Genomic DNA, 9,474 nt, shown 5'->3' on the forward strand with positions numbered 1-9,474 from the left:
TGCCCACCACAGGCAGCGAGGTCTCTGCAGCTCAGCTGCAGTCACAAGCTGTGTCAATCAGCTTAGGAGTAGACGCTTGTGCAGTTTAGCCTCCTTGTCCCCAATAAATGTTCATGAACTGCCTGCTACATGCTAGACACGGAAATGTCACAGCCCAGTCTAAAGTAGAGCCACTGTAAGCCTGGACACTCAGGATGTGGTATAGGTGCTGTGATAGACACCAAAAGAAGCCTCAGTTGAGGAGAGCACAGAGCACAGACTAGTGACTGCAGAGGCTCTAATATTTAAACCTTGCAGCTACAAGGGTCCTGCTCAAGTGTGAAGCCAAAGAAGTGCCTGATGAATGGCTGATATCATGGCACTGAGTTTACCAAGAAAAGCTGCCCGTCTAGGGGGCTGAGAGACCAGCCCCGTGGAGGACGTGGTAGAGCTGCCACCAGAGCTGCCTGCATAAGGTCTCAACTTCCTGGTCCCACCTCCCACACTGGGCTAGCTTCCTCACCTCACCTCACCTCTCACTGTCATCTTTTTGGCTGAACGAAAACACATCTATATTTGACTTTTCTCTGGCATTTCTCATTTGTCTGGATGGTTAAACAATAGCATTGTAAAAGTAGTCGGACAATTTTGACCATATTAGGTATTTTGCAGGTGTTTATACCTTTAGTCCCTGTTTACTCTGCTATCTGGAAAACAATGACAGCTAATAAATTTCCCAGTGACCAATCTTTGCAAATCTGAGTAGAAGTTAGAAAGCTCTAAAGCTGTAATTAATTGAGTGTATGAGACTAGGCTCAATGAGGTTCTGAATATATTTAGTCATACCAATCATATCAGGGGAGTTTTTCTCTTATTGTATTTTTGGGCCATATCTTAAACCAACGCACAGCCTGTGCTTAGGTGGCAAGCCTTAGCAACCTCCAATCGGTGCTAGCATGCACACCCGGGGAAAGTCAGAGGCGCCTTTAGTTGTCCTGCACATGCGAGCACCTGGTGGGGGGAGACTAACAGCAGGGAAAGTCTCCAGTGACAGCAGGTACCCAGTTATCGCAGCTCTGAAAGGAGGAAGATGGGGCAAGGACAGCACGCTGGTTGCAGGGAAAGTGCTTATGACTGGCTGTGGACCCCAGTTTGGCTGATAGCAGGCCTGAGAGCCTCAAGGAAGGGAAAGAAAAGAGAGACAGGAGGGAGGAGAACAGTGGGAGGGCGGTAAATTCACCTCCGTGTGGCAAAACACAAGTGTCACAGCAGAGACTGGGGAGGAGAGGGGGTCCGGTGAGAGGAGCCTGAGAAGATATGCATGGAGGACGCTTCCTTCCCGACCCCCACTCCAGACGGGGCTCACGGGGCGGGCGACGGTGTTTGCAACTACTCCCCTCACTAAGGGTGTGCGCTTCAAGCTGGTCTTGAGGACACACTTCATTCTTCACTGTGATTGCAGGTTGGGTCTTCTCTGCCTGCCTCCCCCTCACATTTCAATTTGCCCTGAAGTCTTCATTTTTTCAGGCAAACAGTGTGGCTCAGTGGCAGAGTTGAGTACCCAGGAGTCAAATCCTGACTCGCAGGTGTAATATATATTCATATTAATAGCTTATTTATATTTATTAATTTCATTTACTATAATACAAGAATACTACATAAATATATGTACATATAATGTAAATAAAATGTTAAATATCATACACTATTGTTTTAAAATAATAATATTTACTAATATATCAATAATATATGTTCATATTAATCATACATAGGCTGATTTAGTTAGTGACATCCTTGGCAAGAAGAAAAGCGAAGATTATAGAAATCAGAAGAACTGAGAACTTGAAAATCTTTGAGAAAACTCCATGCCCACGATGTAAATGGAGAGAAGTAGGTGTAGGACTCCTGGCTAGGACTGTTCACAGAGCTTTTCTAGGCCCCCTGTTTACTGGGTCAAGAGTGAATCAGGGCACCCCAGATGTCTGGATAAAAACAGCAGCCTAGGGGCCAGGGCCCAGCCCCCCTGGACAATGCCTACCCTTCTTTCACCACATTGCAGTGGCCTAGCCCGCCCGTGCATCACCTCCTCACTTACACTCCAGTGAACAAACGTTACCACTTCTCCTACACAATGAAGTGTGCATGTTGCAGAAGAATTAGCACCTACCAAATAGTGACAAACATCTTAAAACTACGGAGAGAGGGAGAAGGAGACATAGATGGACAAATAGTTAAGCATGTCACAGTTTTAGACTATAATGTAAAAATTATGAAAATAGAAAGTAATGTTAAAACTGTTTAACTCTTAGCTTTTATTTTTACCAATGCCTTCATTAAACAATTTATCAGTCATCTAAGTACAGTAGATTCTAAATCATAAAATAGGATTTTAATTTTGAAGTACTGTAGTTTTCTACATTTCCAAAATATACCTTAAAATCATCCAATGTCTTCTTAACCAAAGCAGACATTTGTTGCATATTCAAAGACCCTGTCAGAATGTTCCCGGAGTTTAGGGAGGAGTTTCCTGGAACATCATCTGCCCTTCCCCTGTTGCCAGAAGAGTGTTTATAAATGGATGTTAGTTTTGAGAGAGCTTGGTGAACTCGTTCAGCTCCTACACATGCAGAAACTGTTTGTTGACCAACATTCTCCAGTAGGTTCAGCCTGCACTTGAATGTGTCCTAAATCCCTAGCCACTAAGCAGGCCAAGAGCCTCTCTGTCTCATTACTCCCTCTGCTTCCACCCACCGGGGTCATGGGCCCACAGGATGCAGAATGGACTGGACTCTCTAGGCCACTTGTCCCCTCCTACCCTTCCCCACTCACAGGCCCAGAGAAACCAAGCTCCTTGCCCTGATTTAAGGAGGAAGGAGATCCAACAACAGTGTCAGAAGAGGCACATGGGAGGGGCCCCTGCACTCCCAGAAGACTGTGGACTCATCCTATAGGGTTGGGTGTAACCTGGTGGCTGGAAGAGACTCAGGACCTGACACCTATGGGACCTCGCCTGCTGAACAGACTCAGAAACCGTCTGTGGGCTGTGCGAGCTGAGGAACGGGGGGCGACTTGGATGGACTGGAGGTAGAGGGGAGGGATTTCCCTGTTGCAAAGCACAGGCTGTGGTCTTTCTGGGCTGGAAATATTGACAGCTCAGCACCTAATGGAGAGCGTTGGTTGGAAGTGTCTTGGTAGTAGAGTTTCTCACGGAGGTGAGAGGAGATTCTGGGAGGATGCAAAACACCTCCGAGAGCCTTGGAGCACACACCCAGCCTTCTGACCCCAGCAGTGGAAGGTAGCAATTTCTTATGTTTAAAGCTGTCCCAGGTCAGGACAGCCGATTTCCCAGGGCCTGAACAGTGAGGAATACAGGTGGGTGTTGCCAAAGATGAGCAGTGTCCCTGAGCAGAGGACAGACGAGGGTTCCCGTGCAGCCAGAACACAGGCTATTGAGTCAACAAGACAGTCATGAAGGGGGTGAGGCAGACATCATGCTGGAACTCACAGCAATCTTTGCCCTTGAATAAGCCCCCACAAGGGAGTGAAGTGTTGGAAGAGAGAAGGGAAGATGGAGGACTGTGCGGGGCAGGCACACAGGTGAGTGTGCATGGAACACGTAGCACATCTTAGTTCCTTAGAGGGTTTTTGTTGAGAAAACAAGGACAGGTCCATGAGGCAGCCCTGAAATATGGATGGTCTAGAAAGTCATTTATTTTTTCTTGTCAAGCTTTACCTCTTCCGGGTGGAAAGGGAAAAAGAGAAAGAAAGGAAGGAAGGAAGAAAAGAATGACAAGAGATGTCCCCAAGTGTTCACTGGTTCTCCTCTATAGGGGCCTGGCAGGGACCTCAGCAGAATACGCCCTCAGGATACCAGCACTGTACCTCATGGGGCCCCTGGGTGACTGCAGGTCCCAGGGCACTGCTTCCTTGTCCCAAGCACAACAACTTGCCTGGGGACAGCTGCCCTCTTCACTAGAGTCTCTCAGTGTCTGGAGTTCTTTTTGCTACAATGAAGGGTGCTAATAGTGGGGTCATGGTCAGTTTGGATGGCGTTGGGGTTCCAAGGAAGGGCAGCATGGCTGGGCTTGTGTCCTCTGGGCCTACTGGCAGCTCCAGGTGAGTGGGGTAAGTTGGGGTCAGGCAGGGAAGCGGTACTTAATATTAGTCAACTGTAGACTTTAAATGGTTAAATTTAAAAATATATTTTTTACAAAAAAACCCAAAAAACAAAAAACCCTTGTGGCATGTGAATGTACGTAAAATCTTATGGCTTAAAAGGAAAAATTCTTAGGCCAAACGAAGGAGTACATTACTGATACATTCTAAAACATGAGCCTCATATGCGTGATATTCAGTATAAGAAGCCAGATATAAAGAGCACATATTGTATGATTCCAGTCACATGAAATATTGAGAATAGGCATATCCGTAGAGACAGAAAGCAGATTTGCGGTGGCCACTGCCTGAGCATAGGTGGAATAGAAGAGACTAATGGGGATGGGGTTTCTTTTTGAGGTGACGAAATGTTCTGGTTTTAGTGCTGATGGTTGCACAATTTTGTAAATAGATTATAAAGTACTAAATTCTACACTTTTCAAAGGGTGAATTTTATGGTATTTGTATTATGTCTCAAGTTTAAAAATGGTGATTAATAAATGTGATTTTTAAAATAACAATGGAAACATTATCATGAGTTTTATTTGCTTCCTGCCATACTAAGCTCTGTAGATATGAAAAACGACACCCCCCCCCAAATGAGAACAGACACTATTTACTCACAACTTATCTATAGAGCACGGGAGTCAGCCACCACCACTCACATCAGGCTGAGACTCAGGGCACACATAAGACTGGGGACACTTTCTGGTGGCAAAAAAAGGAAAGCATGTCCTGCTCAGAGCTTGTGATGTGGGAGGCTGGGAACAAGCTGTTAGGAAGAGGGGCGCCCTAAGTGATTACTTACGGGAACATATTTGGCTTTCCCTGCATTTGGTTCTACATGGAAAAGACTGAAAATGACGCAGCTGTGAGTCACTGACCAAGTCCTGACCCTTGGGGCCTATTGTTGCAGGGGTTGGAATCTGGTTTTCCAGATTGGTTGCTGCAGGGTGTGGGGCAGGGCCTTGTGGCTGGAGGGAGAGGTTCGCGGACTTCCAGGTGGATTTAGAAAATTCTGCATCCCAAAACCCTCCTTCATCATCTTCAATCAATCAGATACTCTGTGGATAGATAAACTTGAATCAATGTTTTCAAAATTAACTGCAAACAGAATTGGAAATGACTAATGTACAATATAATGACATATTAAAAGGCAAATATCAATAGAAGAATCTAACAGAATTTTATAAGTTCCTTCCAAGCAATGAATATGCTCAATTAAAATCATACGCTCATGAACTGCAGTATTTGGTAGTACATATCTGTGTGAAATGAATTTTCAAATATGAAATATTTAAACTATGCAAAATCGCCTTATAAGTCAGGATTAACAACTGAAATTTTGATGATAGGAATCTGTAATAAGCTAAATGGCAACCCCCTTGCAAAAGAATTCCATTTTTCTCATTAGCAGATTTGTATCACAAAAAATTGTAGTAAATATATTTTAAATTTCATAAATCAACATTTTGTGAAAAAAACTGCAAACGATAGTAATTATTACAGTAATGTCGATTTACTATAAACCTTAGGATTTCTCATTTCACTAATGTTCACATTGTAGTGAATCTCACAACAAAGAAAATGTTAATTCATTAAATTCCCTTTTTGCCCCAATACCAAAATCCGGCCATCTGGTCGACCTTGCGCTGCAGACGCCAAGTGACGTGCAACTGGTGTGAACCTCAACAGGAAGGACCCAGATCGGACACCGGCGAAGAGGCGCACCGCCACGCCCCTGACACCTGTCCTGGACTCAGGCCACCATCGGTCCCATTTCTTGCCCTGGGGGATCCTCCCATCCGTCCCCGCGTCTGTAGGCCGTTCACTGCCTGCAGTGCTTCTTCAGAAAACCTACCGACAATCGCGCCCACACAGGAGCGCGGCCAGGCTCGTGTCTCCTCCCGACCATCACCGTATGCCCCGGGCGGTCCCTGTTTCCCAAAGAGAAACGACTACGACCTACGACCACCGAAGCCTAGGAGGGACTGCTGGGCCTCCACGAGCACCCTTCCCGCTTGCCCACGACAGTCCGCCGTGAGGAGACCTGCACAAACGCAAGCGCCACGCTGACGAGGCGACCAAGGAGTGGGGGCGGGAGGTCCCAGCGTAGACGCCGGTTCAATCTGCCGGGTGGATCCAGTCTGTTGACACGGATCCCGTGCTCCTGCTTCGGGGCAAGATCCGACCCGTGATAGCCTCGAGTGGAACGCGGAGAAACTGAAGTGCCCCCCGGTGAGCAGCCCCACCGCCTCGACTGCACCGGAATGGACCCGGGTCCCCAAGCCGGCGAGGACGCACAACGGATCGTGACACACGGAGGACGACGTCGGGCACGGACATGCTCTCCTGGTCACACGTAGCAGAACGTGAGGTCTCCGCAGGCCAAGCGACACCAGGGAGTGCTGGTCGACCGGCACAGACCTCCGCACAAGCCTTCGAGGGTGCTCAGCGCCAGTCGCACAACACACTTTTCTCCACATTCAATCTCCGGTGAGAGCAGGACGCGCTCACCACTCCGCAGCACCGGGATGGTCGCCGCCAGCGTCGCCGGCCTCCCGGAACTCTGCCCCGCGCCTAGCGGGCGAGTCACATCCCTCGCGAAGATCGCCGAAGCTCAGGAGGGAAGGGACAATATAAAAGCGGCCGCCAGGTGGCTCCCGACAACGAGCTCAAACGTCAGCGGGATGGATTCTGATCGCTGGGCGACGAGGGATCAGCTCCGACCGCCCAAACGCTCGAGCTCCTCTCGGGGCGTCCGCCTCGGAGCTAAATGTCGGTTCGGCTCAGCACGGCACGACGCGACCCCAGCAGCCAACAAGGCTGGGAAGATTTGGGCAGGAGGCTGTCGCGAAGGAGACGCGCTCCTCACGCTAATGTGGAGAATTCTGCAGTCGGAACCCTGACTCTGCAAACCTGGGTTCCCTTAGTGCCCAGCCTCTTACCTCCTTATCAGGAGACCTTAGCAATTCACTTGGTTGCTCCAGTTATCTCTGTCCACCCTACACCTGTGCAGCTCTTCTCTCCATGAGCCTAGAGGTGCGTTCCCAAGGAAAAGACATCCCCATGCCATTGCAGGTAGGAGCCAAGGAGACAACTGAACATTTGCATCTGGACCTATTAGAGAAATTTTATGTATCCAACACAGGAAGATACAAGACTGAGAGAGTCTTATAACTTTAGCACCACATGGTCATGGTTTTCATGAAACACTGACGCACACTCGGCAAGTTAAGGGGTGCCAGGAAGAAGAAAGACACGCACACACGCACACACACAAGCACACACACACACACATCCCTGGGTCTAATAGGAACACTTATCAGGGCTGCCAATGGGGGGATCAGAAAGCCCATTGTTGCCACTTCTGGGGTTCCCTGGGCTAGAACCCCAACTCATTCAGGCAGATCCTGGTTGTTTTATTGATATCACTGTGGCGGAGTGAGGTCTTGGAGCTCTCCAGACTGTGGTTTGCTGTCCAGTGCTCTACATTTTGTTCTGTGTACTATGCCCCTTCTCCTCCATACACAGTCAAAATTAAGAGAATAAGAATCTGCAGACCGTTCATTCAACTTTCTAAATTGAATGAAGGTTAAGAATACAAAGGAAAAGGGTTATGTGAACAACTTTGTTAAGAAACTTACGATTATCTTTTTGAAGCTATCAAAATGTTTATGAGTAGTCTGTAAAAAGTTAATCTTTTTAAAATTAGGAAAAATAAATGATTCTTTATTGCTATCTCTCACCAAACCCCCACTCACACCAGCACCTATGACACAGGACTTACCTGATGAAACGCCTGCTCCCCACTGGCCTAGAGATTTCTGCTCTGAGTCATTCTCTATCCCCTGTGTTCACAGCATTCCTAAGTCCACTGCAGCCAGTAACATGATGAAGGAGGCCACTGAGCCCAAGGGAGGACCTTTAAAAAAAGAGAAGGAAAAAACCTCTCCCGTCTTCTGTGAGTTCACAGCCTTAATGGAGGCTGGAACAAGTGAAAGTAAATGTTGCGAAAGAGAGTATTTCTACATTGGTCCCTGACCTGCCATATCCCTAACAGGGTGGTGAACATAACTGGCGTTAATATTTCCTGGGTGCACTTAGAGGATCCGGACCCAAAGTAGAAACCGGACCATTTGGCAAAACATGGATCAATTTAGGAATCAAAGTAAGTTTTTTTCTCACCTGTTGTTTCATTATCAGGAACTCTGCCACCACCTGTCCTCCTCTGCTTCCTTATGCAGGGGCAATCCGAAAATCAATCAGGTAAATCTGAGGAAAGAGAAAGCAGCCTTGAGAACCCAGCCTTTCAAAGTATTGTTAGATACACCAGGCATGAATCCCTAACCACTCAACTGGGTGTGAACCCTCCCACCTAACCCACAGCCATGCACAGACAGAAGGAACGCTTTTTCTTCCCATGGTCAAAAACAAGGCTGCATTGCCTACTCGGCATGTAAGGAGGATATAATATCCCCATTTTGCAGAAAACAATGCAAATTATGGGGTGTTATACTTTGTTTCGACTTACTATTCAGAGTTATTATTTTATTAATATTCAGTTCCTAGGATTAACACTTATTCCCAGGTAACCCTTACCATGGTCTCCTGAAGAGTCTTGTCTCCACAGCAAGGACACCTCTCGCAAAATTCTCATTTAATAATTCTTGGTGAAAGGCACCAACATTTGTTTTCCAACACCCATTCCAGGCCTTTAGCACCCCACCTTCCTTGTTGCGCCCCCCGCCACCCCAGATGCCCTTACCTTCAGTCACCTTGGTTCCTCCTCATGTGGGAATCAGCAACATCAGAGCCTCAACCCTAGCTCTGCCTTCCATGACTTTGGACATGTGGCCAGGAGATTTTCTATCAATGTAATGGAGGATGGAACAATCTGAGGACCCATGTCATTTGACATTACATGTCAAACTCTAACCTGGGCTTCAATGAAAAGGTAATTGATTAAACATAGCTCGTGGATATAGTGTTTAAAACATAAAGAAGACCTAAAACTTATTCAGAAAGCTATGACCAGTGAGGGTTTACCAGATACAAAATTTGTGTGAAATCAGCAAAGTAACAGTACCTGTGAATGTAACTAACATTGGGAGATTTTCAATGAAGACCATCACTGAGGGAGCCGCCTAGAATTCACATGTAGAGAAATGACTGAATGAATATTATGTGAGGAATTTTTAACAGCCTCCTTTTCCTTGTCAATAGCAGGGATTTCATGCTAGAGAAGAGCCCACTGAATGCAATGAATATGAGGACATTTCACATACAACAACCTTAACTCCACATGTGTTATACTTTCAGCCCAAATGGGAGAGACTT

General features: G+C 46.8%; 1 long non-coding RNA gene across 1 annotated transcript; it reads right to left on the minus strand.

Moving 5' to 3' along the window:
* Positions 1-2,346: 2,346 nt before the first annotated feature.
* LOC132358742 (uncharacterized) lies at positions 2,347-8,978 on the minus strand. Its single transcript, XR_009500489.1, has 5 exons — positions 8,903-8,978; positions 8,323-8,409; positions 7,925-8,059; positions 7,083-7,254; positions 2,347-5,198 (listed from the first exon to the last, which is right to left on the minus strand). It is a non-coding gene; the product is annotated as an uncharacterized LOC132358742 (long non-coding RNA).
* Between the last annotated feature and the right edge of the window lie 496 nt (positions 8,979-9,474).

Source organism: Balaenoptera ricei, unplaced genomic scaffold, assembly GCF_028023285.1.
Source record: "Balaenoptera ricei isolate mBalRic1 unplaced genomic scaffold, mBalRic1.hap2 scaffold_267, whole genome shotgun sequence".
Lineage (NCBI taxonomy): Eukaryota > Metazoa > Chordata > Mammalia > Artiodactyla > Balaenopteridae > Balaenoptera > Balaenoptera ricei.